General features: G+C 31.0%; 1 long non-coding RNA gene across 1 annotated transcript in view; it reads left to right on the forward strand.

Moving 5' to 3' along the window:
- LOC131423460 (uncharacterized) overlaps positions 1 to 11370 on the forward strand; it is a 38325-nt gene extending 26955 nt beyond the window's left edge. Inside the window, exons 3-5 of the long non-coding RNA XR_009225061.1 lie at positions 1209 to 1274; positions 5235 to 5294; positions 10734 to 11370. This is a non-coding gene — a long non-coding RNA (uncharacterized LOC131423460). The remainder of the gene's footprint in view (positions 1 to 1208; positions 1275 to 5234; positions 5295 to 10733) is intronic.
- Positions 11371 to 15278: the final 3908 nt, after the last annotated feature.

Raw genomic sequence — 15278 nt, forward strand, 5'->3', positions numbered from 1 at the left:
TGAGATGGGATAAAATAAATCTCAAGATTCAAGAGACTAGTCAGGATATTGTAATAAAAGTTTCAATAATAGCATGGCCAAGAAAAACATCTTGTTTAATTTTCCGAAAGGGCCTCTTTCCCCTTTGTCTTTCCCACTCCCTGACAAACCTAATTTATTCTCCTTTTCACTCCTACCAGGGGACCTTCTCCAAACACGTAGATGAGATTAGGTCCTAATTTATACATTGATGTGCCATCCCGCCTGTTTCTTCATAGCAATTACACTAACTGCAATTAACTACCTTTGTAATTATTTGTTCAGCATCCATCAACCATTAGCTGGTTGACATCCCAATGACAGGGATGGTATTTATCTTGCTTAGCAGAGTTTTAGTTCATTGCAGGTGTGCTATCCTTATATTTGTGTAAATATGCAATTGGTAGGTAACATAATATTAAATAAAAGAAGTTGAATGAGAGAAATATGAAAAAGCTAAGATGGAAACAGCTTAGTTCATGAACAGAAGAGGAAAATAAGAGAGAGAGAGAGAGAGAGAGAGAGAGAGAGAGAGAGAGAGAGAGAGAGAGAAATCTGAGTTGAATCCCATGCTTCTAGTTTGGATAATTGATACAAATTATGACTAAAGTGTGGGGTGAGATTATGACTTAAATTCAAATGATGTAATAATTAATTGGATTATAGCTCATTGGATTAAGTTTTGTTTTTTTAAAGATTTATTCACATTTTAATCTCATTCTAGTGTGTTTTCAAAAATTTTAATCTAGAATATTGCTGTAGATTAACACATATAATTTGGGTTGATTCTACTTAGTTTCAGGTTCAGAAGACTATTTCTCTCTATTTTGTACTCAGATTTCTGGCATTTATTTAATATCAATACAAGAATTGTTATTCTTTTGGAGTTACAATGATTTTTAATTTTCTAATCATGAAATTAAAGACTTGGAGAAGTTGAAGCATAGCTTATCTTTGCCGTGAGACCTACTTTTGGTTCTGGTTTGTGGTTAGATGTGAAATAAAAATAGAAATAGAAAGCAAATCTATAATTATGTTGAAGCTTAAACCTCCAAATATGTAAAACCTTCATGTCAGTTAAAGGAAAATCTCTAAAAGCAGCAGAAAAGTTTTTGACATCAAAACTGTCATGCAATTATCTTATCATTTATTCCTTGTATTTAAATAAAGTTTTATCTATTCCTTTCTAGTCACACACAGAGAAAAGGAAAAAGACAAAGAAAAAACAAAAGAAAAGGAAAAACCTGAAAAGAAAGGTATGCAGACATTCTTTTTTGCTGTTGTTAACATTAAACCTTTTTATTTTGAATTCCCTTTCTTACATTCAAATTTTAGCTGACCTTGCATTTCTTCTTTTTCAATTTATATTATGATTATTTCCTTGGAACAGATTCTGAAGGGATGAATTTCTGGATTGAAAGGGACTAAGTCCCTAATGCTCTTCAATTCCCCATACCACTTGACGTTTCAGAAATGCCATGTCAAACCCCCCAACCCCAGCCAGCAGTTTTTAAGCTGCATTAGCCAGCAGTGAGAATATTTTCCCAGAAAATACTTATCAATTTTATAGATAAGACAGTAGATCCTATATTTTAATGATATTAATATATTTTTATTACTATTAGACTGTACTTTTTTTGTTAGTTTTTATTTATTTATTTAGAATAGATAATCCGCACAACATGTCTGCTTGGCACATAAACTTGCTCTGTGAAAACCTTCCCTCACCCCTGCCATCCCACTTCCCATTCCATCCCACCCCAAGTTCTCACCATAAACTACATGTGTGAGTTTAAGCCTTTTACAGCTTTAGTACATAAAATGTGTAATTTATAATGTGATTATATAAATATATGGTATAATACTATAATAATAGTACTATAATATTTTACTAGTATATTATTAATAATATATATTATTGCTTCTCCCTGTTTCTATACAAAATCTGACATATCCTATGTTATGACTTTTAAAAATATATCCTAGAAATTTTTTCAGACCCATAAATAAATATTTGCCCTATTCTTTTTTAAAAACCCACATAGTATTTAAATGCCAATGTTGTCTTCCACCCTCTCTTAGGGCTGATTGCTACTAATAGGCTGAATAATTTAAATATAACTTTTAGTGGTGTATATTTCCTTTTGTAAATGTTCACAATCATTGCCCACTTTTCCTAGTGGTGTGATTTTGGCATATAGATCTCTTAGTTCATAACTTTTTTCAAATATGTTTCTGCTAGTTTTGCAGTCAATCTTAGGTTTTCTATCCATGAGAACATACATATTGAATGTATTAGTGTGTGTATTTAGATTGCTGGACTTTCATGCCACTAGATATGTTGATATTTTCTTGTGTTTTTTCTGCTTTTGAACCTTCATCAAAGATTAATTTGAGGGACAGGGGCTGTGGCTCAGTGGTAGTACACTTGCTTGGCATTTGGTTTGATCCTCAGAACTGCATATAAATTAAAAAAAAAAAAAGGTCTAGCAACAACTAAAAAAAATAAAATAGATTAATTTGATAACTACTATTTTCCTTAGATTTAAAGAATGTTCCATATTTTACATTTGACTTGAATTCATTAAAATTCCATTCGAATGTGCAATATGAAGTAAGATTCTAATTTATTTTTGTTTTTGTTTTAAATAGGATCATGTCTAGGATATTTCAGCTCATTTATGTATCCACAGTATGCATATCCTGCTTAGTTTTCTTGTGTTTCGAACCATTCCATTTAGGTGGAATATGGGAGAATACTTACGACATTTAAATAATATCCATTGAAACATGCTTCAATATTACTCATTGTATGTGTATACTTGAATATTTGAATTCAATATTTATCCTTTTATTAATGTTTACTTAGTGATAATTTCCATCAATTTCAATATAGCCATCTTCTTTCTCTGTTCTCGAAACAGATGTCAATTTCTTATCTACTGGTGAGTTACACAGAATTATGAGCACCAGACTTTATGTACTCTGGCTAAATGAAATAAACTGGTATTTCTTATGTGTTTTTTTTCAACCTTCACAGTAGCTAAATTTTTTTGTTGTTGTTAAAATAATGAAGATTTTTGACATTTAAATTATAAATATTATATGAAATGTATCTAAATTGAAAATAAATAAAATGTTGTGTTGTATTCTTTTATTTATTGTATCCCTTTAAATGGATATTTGTGTTTCTGTTTTTTTTTTTTTTTTTTTTTTTTTTTGGTGCCAGGTATTGAACTCAGGGGCATTCAACCACTAAGCCACACCACAGCTCTAGTTTGTATTTTATTTAGAGACAGGGTCTCACTGAGTTGCTAAGTGCCTTGCCATTGGTGAGGCGGGCTTTGAACTTGGGATACTCCTACCTCAGCCTCCTGAGCCACTGGGATTACAGGTACTTGCCACCATGCCCACCTTGGTATTTGTGTTTTATGAGATATTCTAATGTAAACCTTGATCTTGCGTGGATTATACCCTGTGCATCCTATCATAGTGTTCCTTTTGCTAACATTGTCCACTCTGGAACCCATAACCCCAAATGTAGCCTAGGTGGCTATTGGGCACGCTGAATCCCTGGAGAAGGCCCCTGCTCTTTCAGGAGCTGTGTATTCTGTCAGGGTCACTTGGTCATCAACTGGACAGTGCTTTAAACTTTCTATAAGGCTAGCATGGTTTCTCTAAGATTTGGGGATAACTATTAATAGAGGGAATCTTAGTCTGTTTTCTGCTGCTATAAAATATACTACAGATTGGGCTGGGTATGGTGGTATAAGGCTGTAACCCCTGTAACTTTGGAGGCTAATGCAGAAGAATCAGAAGTTTGAGATCAGCCTAAGTAATTTAGCAAGGGCCTAATCAATTTAGTGATACCTTGTCTGAAAATAAAATAAAATAGAAAGGACTGGGATGTAATTCAGTGGTAAAGGTCTCCTGGGCTCAATTCAAATAAAAAGCTTGTGGTGAAGCCCTTCCTGATATATTATCACATTGTGGAAGGCAAGGAGAGAGTCAAGAAAGTCAAACTCTCTAACAACTCATTCTCTTAAGTAAGAACTCACTCACTCTAATGAGAACAGCTTAATCTGTTCCTGAGACTGGACCGCCCATGACCCAAACACCTCCTATTAAGCCCCACCTCCATTTTTTTTTTTAAGTAAAGCTGATGTATATTACTGTTCTTATATAGATGGAGAAATGTTTGAGGCTTTAATTTGACTTCTTCCTTAAACCAGCTGTTTAATTAAATCTTGTATTTTGTCTCTTAATATTTTAGAATTTACCTAAGTCCTATTTTTATACTTCAGAAAACAGTGTATAAATTCTGAGAACTATATAATATTTAGAGCAAACAACAAAACACTCAGTTTAATATATTTGAACTATAAAAAATATGCTAAACATGCTATTGTACTTCTCAGATAACCTTTACTTAAACTATTGAGATACACAAGATTTCATCAGTGTATCTAAATAAAAAGCCAAGTTAAAACACATTTATATTGATTTGTTAATTAGCTAAATAAGTAAGGAGAAAATATCTCAGGTATCATGTGGAATAATGATCAATTAATATACTTTATCAATAATCCTTTTTTGAATTACTCTTCATACTACTGTTGGTTCTCAACTAAAGTTTTCCCCTCTAGGGAATATTTGGAAAACTTTTGTTGTCAAAATGACATTGGACTGGAGGGCATTTGGGAAGCAGGTACCAGAGAGGCTAAACATTTTTTTTTTTCAAAGCATAAGACAGTCTCCTACTGTGAGGAATTGTTCTTCCCAAATGTCAGTTGTGCCCCTGTTGAGAAAACACTGAGCTTAATCACATCTTTAGTCCTGATTTAAATACTTCTTGCTATTAATCCTAAATAGAGTTTTTATTCCTGACATGAGATACGTTTTTCAACAAATCCCTATAAAATTGCTCCTTCTTTTTTTTTTTTCCTTCCCTGAAAGCTTTATCTTCTAGGAATAATGACTTAAAAAAGGAAGGGAGGATCTAGGTTTCAAAATGCTTTCTAAATCAATGTTAAGTTTTACATTGAATTCTATGAAGTTATTATTACACTTGTAACTTTTTTCCTGAATTAGATTCATCAATGTCATAAATCTTCAAAGCAGTCCATGATTTTGATGGTTACAAAATGAAGGGCAAGGAAAAACTTGGTTTTGAAATCTATTAAAGTATATACTAATGTAAAATTTTTCTATTTAAGCAACTCACAAGGAAAAAACTGAGAAGAAAGAAAAGCCAGAGACAAAGGCAGGAGCAAAAGGTAAAATTTCCTTTATTATTTCCACAACTGACTACTTTTTACTTTAAAAGATTATATTTTAGGCAATAGAGAATCAGATGTTTGTTACCATTCAGAATTTCATTTGCATTTACATAAGTATGAACCTTATATTTAAAATTTACTATCTAAAGAATAATAAAAAACTGACTGTGATAAATGATCATCTTAAATAGGAGAGGAAAATGAAGAGCTTCATCATACTTGATTGGGAGAATTTTGTTCCATGACTTTTCCCCTTTGGTGTCATTCCCATCAAGATGTTACATGACATGGCCAACTGAATTTTGCAGGAGTAGGGAAGTTTGATCTGAAACAGGGAGATTATCCTGGATTATACAGGTGGGCTCAAAATGCTATTGCAAAGTATTCAGATGCAGAGAGATTTAGCAACAGAAGCAGAGAGATTTGAAGTGTGAGGACTTGCCCTCCTTAGCCACATGGAAAACGTAAGAAATGTTCTTTCCCAGAGACTAAGAAACGACTCTGTTGATAGTTTGATTTTAGACTTGTGAACCAATTTTAGACTTGTGAACCATAAACAAGGAACCCAATTGAGCCATAGTGAGCCAACATTTTAAAATCATGTAAACTCCGGTATAATAAATGTGTATTGTTTTAAGCAACTGTTTGTGATAATTTGTTACTTTGGCAATAAGAAAATAACACCTGGTTTGTAGTTTTTGACAAGTATTACATCTTGTGATCGATTTCAGGAAATTCAAACTCAGAGTTTCATTTTTTTATGCACATAACTTCATTATTATGTTAAGACTTTGAACACTAAAAGTATCTTGATAATATACCCCTACAAATCAATTAGAATATCGCTATAATATTATTATTTCCACAACTGAATACTGATTTTTTGAGTAAACTGATCTATTCTAAATTTAGTTACCAATTATTTTGTGTTAGAAAAATATAAATATGAACTGGAAGTTAAACCTTATCCCTTAAATTTAATTGTCTTCCTTGTATTTAAAATAAAAGTTGTAATCAGTATATTTTAGAAATTATAATCTATTATGTTCAAGAATCTAATCATTTAGGAGAAAGAATCTATTTTCAACATTCAGTTTGTTAATTCAAAAATTTTAAATATTAGACCATTTAGGGGAAATATATTTTAAAATAATTATTTTCTGTAAGCTAAGCTGATATTTTATTGAAGCTAAAATGTATGGGTTATAAAATGAGACTGCTTTTTAAAAAAGTAGCATGAATTTAGTCTCTATATTAAATTTATAGCTAAGTAAATACATTTTAATTTTATTTGGCTCTCTTCCACAGATGTGAGTGAAAATGAATTACATATATGTGTGTGTGTGTGTGTGTGTGTGTGTGAAATATAAATGCTAGTAGAGATTTTAGTGATTTTCCAAATTAATTACTGAGTTTAATAGATGAAAAAATAATTAACCCCTAGAAAGACAAAACAATTTGGTCAGGTCATATTGCTAGTATATAATTGGATTAAGTCAGAAACCCAGGTGACCTACAGGTAAATCAAGTATTCTTTCCAAAGATAATTAAATAAATCTTTTCAATAAGTATGTGTTGAATGCTGTATTTGTTATTTATTGTTGTGTAAAACATGACCACAAACGTTGAGGCTGTGGGTCCAATACCTGGGCATGGACTAGTTCAGTACTTTCCTTCACAATCTGTTCAAAACTAAAAACAAGTTATAAACCAGGGCTGAAGTATCATTTGAAAGTTCACTTGGACAAAGATCATTTCCAAGTTCATTTATAGGGCATTGGCAAATTCAGTTCTCATAGCTATTTGAATGAAGGCCTCAGCTTTTTGCTGCTTGTTGGCCAGAGGTACCCTTAATTCCTTGTTGCAGGAGTATGAGTGATATGATAGCTGACTTCATTAGACCTAGCAAGAGAAAGAATCTGCATGAAGATATCACAATTTCATGTTGACTAATCATGCAAGTCTCATTCATCCACTTTGGCAGTGTACTATTGGTTAGCATATTTCTAGGTCAAATTGTATTCACAGGGAGCAGACTATGCAAGGGTACAAAAGGCAGGAATCTTTGGGCACCATCCTGAGTCAGCCTGCTACAAATGCTTTCAATTTACATACATTCTTCTGGAGAAGATAGATGCAAACTATAAAACACACACACACACACACACACACATATACACACATGCACACAAAAATTTATTTTCATTTTATATGTCTATGTTGTTTTAGGAACAGGAAACATATAGGAAATGTTCTTTGTAGGTATTGTGATATCTAGGAAAAGAGAATAGTATTTAATAGGTCTAAACTGTAGTATGTAACATTTAAATCAGACATAAATATAAACTTGAAAGTGAGTCTCCTTAGAAAGAGCTTTTATTCCCAGAGGCACTTTTATTGAACACAGTATTTCTAGCTCTGTTTCAACCACAGTCTGTCCAAGGACAGCAACTAAATAGCCCACCTCAGAACTTTCACAGTGGGTATTTCATTGTCTACCCTGGAACAGATGTAGGGTCCTGTATCAGAACTAGCCTACACCTGTAGTTCATTAAAAATTATAAAGAGGAAAGACGAAGAAGACAATGATGGAATCAGAAGGTGAATGAATGAGCCAAGTTTGAAACAGACTATTTTAACTGGCCTGGAAATAGCAGGTCTTAAGATGTCTGTGTTTGATGAAGTGGGGGAGGCTACTGCTGTTGTGACCATGTTCAGGAAGACTGTATTACTTTAGCTGGGTCTGTGTATATTTATATCTGCTCCCATATGTCTTAAGATATATTTTTGTATCATTTTCACAGGATAATATTTATAACTTTATGCCAGTTAGTGTTCTTAGGAAATTGGTTAGACATTCTGGTTTTACTGCTATTTTTCCTGACTCATTTGGTTGTACCATCTTTACCAAATGGCTTTTGTTTCTTGGATTTCTCATATGTAGAATTAGTACAATGTAGTACCTCCTTTATATATTAAATTCTGGGTAAATTAAAAGGAAGTTTCAAAGAGCTCTAATAATGTAACATATGTATTTTCAACATTAGGAATTTATGTACTTATTTTGCAGTGTTCAATTTTTGTTGTTGTGTTATTGTTGTTCATTATCTTGCTTGTTTCCACAGCATTATTAGAGGAACAGGCAGCTACAATGATGATTTATTTTAAATGCAGGAAAACTGAGGCATAGAGAAGTCAAGCAATTTGTAGTTACTTAATGAATGAGAGATGGAATTAGGTATTTTCTAACTCCAAAAAATAGGTAGAACCATAGTATGTTTATTAGATAACATATTTCTCTACTTTGGCATGAGACAGACATTTTATTCTTATAAAATTATAAATGGGCAATGCTACATGCAAAATTATATCAAATATGCAGATGTCATTCTTTTGATTAAACTATTTTGTTTTGTATTTGACAAATGTCATGAATTAATTATCTACCTAACTAAAATGAGGTTATTTAAATACAACATGGATACACACACACACACATAAATTATATATATATATATATATATATATATATATATATATATATATATATATATATTTGCTTTATCAATCCTGAATGAATGTCTCTTAAATTCTTTTTGTTAAAATGAGGGAAAGTACTTTGTCATAAAATTTAAGAATATTGATTCCGTTTGATCAAAACAAGTAGAAATTTGATATTGCTTTAGTTTCACAATATTTTTCTCATTATATTCACCTCATTATGGAGTTCTCATTTTTTCTATTGAAGACAAAGTTATCTATTTCAAAGATGAGAGTCTCTGATAAATTTCTAAAATAGGTAGGGAAAATTTTACCATGTGTATACTTAAAATCAATGATTATAATAATCCTGTTTCTAAGAAAATTGTCTCTGTATAAAGTTTTATGAAATTACAAATAGATATAAATTTAACATTTTTAATTGTATAGTGTAAAGCCAATCTTAAATTTGTGTAAGTCTACAAAGGATCAGGTACATATCATACAGAATAGCCAAAAATAACAATTTCACATAACAAAGCATAAACCAAAAATCAGTTAACAAGTTTTCCAAGATTTAATACATTTATTCTAAACATTTCTATTTACATATTTAATCTATCACTGTTATATATATATATGACCTGAATATAATGAAATATTTACTCCATCAGTTAAGCATACATTTATTCTGTTTTTGGGTTTTTTTTTTCTGAAAAAAGCACTGTACTAGACATAATGGTGATACAAAGTTGAATAATGGAGTTCCTATTTGAAGTTGCTTATAAGTGTGGTAAGGGACACAGATAAGTGAACAATCATCTGTAATTCAAAATACACAATAGGAAATAAAATGCTTTAATAAAAATTCAGGTCAATGAAATATCAGGGGAAGAAATGATTAAATTCAATATCAAAGCCAATTTTTTACATGTGAATTGAATGTGGTGAAATTTTGATATATAGAATATGTGGAAAATATACACTGCAGTTTGACAATGTTAGCATGGGAAAAAACATAATGCATTCAAGAAAATTGAAGTTGAATGGTGGAAGAAAAGAAACTTTTGGAGAGGAGCTATGAAAAGACAAACAATGAAAACAAATATCTCAGGGTTTTAAACACTGCATTAAATATTTCTTTAGAAAATAATATTACTGTGCTGGTAAAGATTCATCAAATATCTATGAGCTCAGACCAATACAGATTCTCTGGAAGGGCTTTTTTGAGTTGTGTAAATTTGGCTGTTGGCCATACCAGGGGAAATTTCGCTCCAGACAGACCCTAATAAACATTTCAGTGTGGGTTTCTAGAACAGTGTTGATTCAAGTCATCCACAGAAAGCAGATTTTTTTTTCTCAGTCACGATATGTATGAATTTGCTATAGGAAAAAGCAAAAAGCAAGCAAAGGATATTTAGAAATGGTTCATAGAATGTAGAAGAAAATCCCAAGTATAGTCACAGAACCCACAAAGAGTTTGGAATCTTGAAACTTATGAAGTGAGTGGGTAATATTTGTATGAGAAATTTATGGTAAAATAATTTTGGATAATATATATAGCATAATTTTCCTCCTTGGAGAGTCTCAGTATAACATACCTTTGAGGGACTCCATAGCAAGAAACTGGTTTTGCTGTTTCCAAAATGATTTTGTCAGAAGAAAAATCTCTGATCTTAAATGTAGCTTAGTCTCTCTTGATTACATAAAATATAGCATTTTAAATTAAAAAAGAGTTGCATTTTGCAGATGAGCTATAAGTTTAAGATACCCCTTCATACATTGCATTAAATTTTGATAACAATCACAAATATTTATGTCAAAATTACAGTTTCCTGTTCCTTTTTTTTCCTTTCCTCTTTCTTCTAAAGATTATGTTTAAGTAGCAATTACAGAAGAAATATTCTGTTGGTAAGTTTAAAAAGTAATAATCTAATGTTTCTTAACTGTAAACAGAAGAAAAGAAGGCTAAGTCTAAAGAAAAGACTGATGAAAAGACTAAAAAGGAAGCAAAAGGTGGGAAACCAGAGAAAATGAAGCAAACAGCTGCAAAAGTAAAAGAAGTACAGAAACCATCACCGAAAACCAAAGAGAAGGATAAAGAAAAGGAGGACAAAGAGGCACTGTCCAAACATGAGCAGCAAGGTAAACATTCAGAGGAGGAAGCAGCCCGAGGCTCTAAGAGGATATTGGGCAAGAAGCAGATGCAGTAAAATTAACCTGACAAAGATCAAAATCAGACTCCAAACAGGGGTAACAGACCCATACATGTAAATATACTGGAAAAGAAATATAATAAAATGGGAATTAATATTTATTTATAGAAATATAAAATGAGTTCAAACATATCTAAGGTTGCATTTTGAAGTATTTTAAAGTGGTTTTTGAATTAGAGTCTGGAGTTACTTAAATGTTGGGAGTAAATGTTGAATTCTTGAGATGTAGAATTTCTATTAAGAGACAGAATAACAATTGAACAATTTTGTGTGTCATACTTAAGAGAAAAGCACTCCAGAAAAAAAATGATAGCAATTCCAAAGATTTGTTAAGGAGTCTATGAACAAATTATAAATAATAAATACTATTAAAACTATTTGTACATTCTCACGGTTTCTGAAAGCACACACAATTTAGAATATGATCAAATTATAAAATTCATTGAATTTAATAGGCAACAAAGTTGTAGAAAAAAGAACTCTCGGCATTTTTTGCCAGTTTCCAGTGACTAAATTGATGATTTTGGAAAGCTCTACAGCTGACAGGTGACTGATTCTCTTCAATAAGAGTGATGTCAAACTTATACCCTCACTTCAGAAATGGTATAGCATTTAAATGGAGGTGGAAAAGACAACTGAAGTTCTTTATGGAAGGGTTCTAAGTAAACATAAAGCGGTGGGTGAAGTGTTTAGAGGGCTACTAAGGGCCTTTGGGCTTTGTTGAATCTTTCCTTCTCTAAGTCCATTCTTAGGTCAAGGTCACTACACACTCTGAGACTCCATGACTAGAATGTGGGACCTAACCTATTTCTGTAAAGGATGTGTCCTACAGAGGGTGCAAAATAAAATTTTCTTTTACTCTGGTAGCAATTGAATAATTTCATGTGAGAGTTAAAATCAAGGAATTGGATACTCTGAGACTTTTATGTTTTTTAAAAAATCTTAACATCTAATTTCTGATTAAGCTTTCGGACAGAAAAATGACAATAATTTTCCTCATTATAGTTAACATGATCTGAAATATGCAGTATACTTTTGTATTTTATCTACTTTTGTAATTTTATCTTCCCCAAATTGACAATATTGGTAAACTTCAGTGTAAAAGTAATATTTGTAAACTTTGATTTATAGGATGAAAGGTACATATTTTAAAATATATATTTTAAAAAAGAAGAAGGAAGAAAGATCTTTTTTTCTTTTTGTGATCAAAAAACTTTAAGAAATTTTCACTTATTTTGAAGTAATATTTTAATATAGGATTTAATTAAAACTTTGGAACCTTAAATCTTTCTTTCATTTTTAAGATGATTATATTACCCTGAAAAATTAAAAATATTAGTTATCATCTCTTTTTAAATTATTTCATTTATGCAATATTTGGGATAGAAAATAAATGTAATAAATGAAGAAAAATATTTTAATGGGATATTGTATTATGATAGAATACAAAAAGTTAATCTTCTGATTCACTAATATGTTTATTTATATCTTAAAATATTTTGCATTTTAGATCATCCTTTTCCAACATGAAACTAGTTAAAACATGCAAGTTTATCTTAAGTTTATAAAGATGTATGCCAGTTATTTTTAGGAATGTCAAAATACTTATCCAGTAAGTAGGAATATGAACATGTTTTGGGATGGTCATTTTTAGTATCTTTGGTGGCTTTGAGACTATATTTTACTGATAAGGACATAACACTAGGACATTTCAAATAATATTTATTTTCAAGTTACAAATACTATATTTTATTCCTATCAGGAACAGATTTATTTAAGATAACATTATATTATTATTCCATTTTCATTTTGCTCTTTTCATTTCTACATTAAGAGCTATTTATCTTTTAAAAGGATGCTCAAATATCACACAGAGGTAGACACAAGTACACAAATAAGATTTCTTCAGCTAAACAAATGCATTTGCTAAATTTCCTATTGAGAATAGCTATCATTAATTAAATAAAGGTAGTATTAGGTAAGTAATCAAAATTTAACCTATAATGGTTGGTCAGACACATAAATATGTTAACTTTTATTTCTACACTTAAGACTTAAGAGCATTTGTTTATTTAAAAACCTAATCACATAATAGTTTTAATTAAATAAGGTAAAGTTGTTGTTTAAAATACAAATGCATGAGTTTATTTTTATTTTGAAGTTATTGTATTGTTGACAGTAAAATTAAACTAGTTCTTCTTTGGTCAAGAAAATATTTATTTGCTTAGCTTAAGTTAGATGTAATGAATTTAAGATATTCTTTTCATTAAGATATCTAAATAGTTCCTTTTAAATAAATTGTTTTTGCAGATCTTTTACTACTTGGAAACCTACACAGGACACAAAATTATTGGAAATTATTTGATTACATAGTATATACGTAAATATATTAAATGTGGTTACTTTTAATATTTCATACATAAACAATGCATTTATACTTAAAGCACTGAGAATAAGATTCATATGTATGTACATGGCTACTAGAAACTGAAACACAACTTTTATATTTCATAATTCAGTTTTTATGGACCAATTTAAATCAATTTATTGGGTGGTAAGAAGTGTTGCCAAAATGGCATATTGCTTCTTAGTCTCTGGTGAGTCTGTGGGGAAGCGAAAAAAAAGAAACAAAACAATCTCCCAGATCCTATGTATTTTGCTTATTTTTTTTCTTTCTTTTCCAACAATTATTTAAATATCTGTAGCAGTCAGAGAAAGTAGAGCTAATGAGAATCTGCCATAGAACACTGGACTGCACGTACCCCATCCTCATTAAAGATTATTTTTAAGAATCCCTTCTGATGACATTTTGCACCCAGAATTCATTTTCCCTCAGCTGCCACTCCACAGGGAACACTGACAAGGCAGCAGCAGCTGAATGACGTCCATCATTGCTCCCTGAGGACCGCAAAGGGGAGAGACGGACAGCATGGATTATTCCTAGAAGGATGCTATTTGAGAAAAATTACTTTGAAGTGGTGACCAAATATGAAGTTAACTTATGTAAATTATTATCCCATAACTATGAGAGTTACAATGACAAGACAACTCAGATTTTTCTTTAGGAAAAAATTCCTGCTACATAGTTTGACTTGGGTTTAAAGAAACATTTCTGTAAAATGAATCTTTTAGAATTAGGAATTTTCTTTTGCTCTGTCCTAAGGCAGGTGAAACAGACATACTTAGAACTGCCTAATACATACCTTCAAAGAATTGTTATATATCTTGATCTGAGGACAGAGAGAAATATACAAAATATTACAAAATTCTTAATGTAAAATATTTTAAAAATAGTGATGCCATTAGAATATAAGATCACAGCCTTGCTTATAAAGAACTAAAACGTTTTAAATGTTATTATTCAAATAATTTTCTAGATGAAAAAGAAAGTTCCTTGAACTAATAGAGAATTTTCTTTTCAAATTAGAAACTCATTGAACTATTGATGCATTAATTAAAAGAATGATCTTTGGAACCACACATTATTGGTATGATAAAAAATAAACATAGCACTTTGGTAATATTCATACCAGGTTAAAAAGTTTTGATATACTCTCAATATTAAATTGATGAGGAAACTTTGAACTGTGGTTTTATTAATTCAGTACACTGTTCAACATTTTATGTGTATAGCTAGCCCATCATCCCTTGGGACAGAGAACAATATTTCATTTTGGAGCATCATACAAATCCTTCAAATTACAAATAGTCCCTACATTCTAAACTTCAGACTACATTCTAACAAAAAGTCTCTTTTGCTGTCCTAGGAGGCTGTAGTGTCATTAATGATCACTGAGTAAAAACACAATTGAATGGTTTTAGATTGGGGATTCTGCATATATGATCTATCTGATTAGACGCATCAGGGGAGTTTGATAAAAATGCATCATCCTAGGGTCCAGACCCACAGCACAAGTTTTGAAATGATGTGTCCCACAAGAAATTCCCTTGTCTTTTTGATGAGTAAACTGCCAACAGAGAACTACTTCTAAAAGAAATCTAAAGGCATAATCACTTCAGATAGTGAAACAAAAGGGAAAGACTGACAATGTCACATTTAACTAATTCTAATTTTCCATTAAAGGAAAATGCATTTTTTTTTTTTGGTCTTGTCTTAGTGCAGACTTACCCATTCAGCAAGAAAATCTTGTGTTCAGAAAAGAGAAGCTACCATCTGCTTCAACCTTACTTTTTTTTTTTTTTTTTTTTTTTTTTCCATATGAGGTTCCCAGGTCCTGGCATCTGAAATTTTTGTTACTGCAGCTTCATCAAAGAGTAGATAGAT

The sequence above is a fragment of the Marmota monax genome, unplaced genomic scaffold, assembly GCF_021218885.2.
Source record: "Marmota monax isolate L192 unplaced genomic scaffold, Marmota_monax_Labrador192_F-V1.1 WCK01_AAM20220418_F8-fsc01444, whole genome shotgun sequence".
Taxonomy (NCBI): domain Eukaryota; kingdom Metazoa; phylum Chordata; class Mammalia; order Rodentia; family Sciuridae; genus Marmota; species Marmota monax.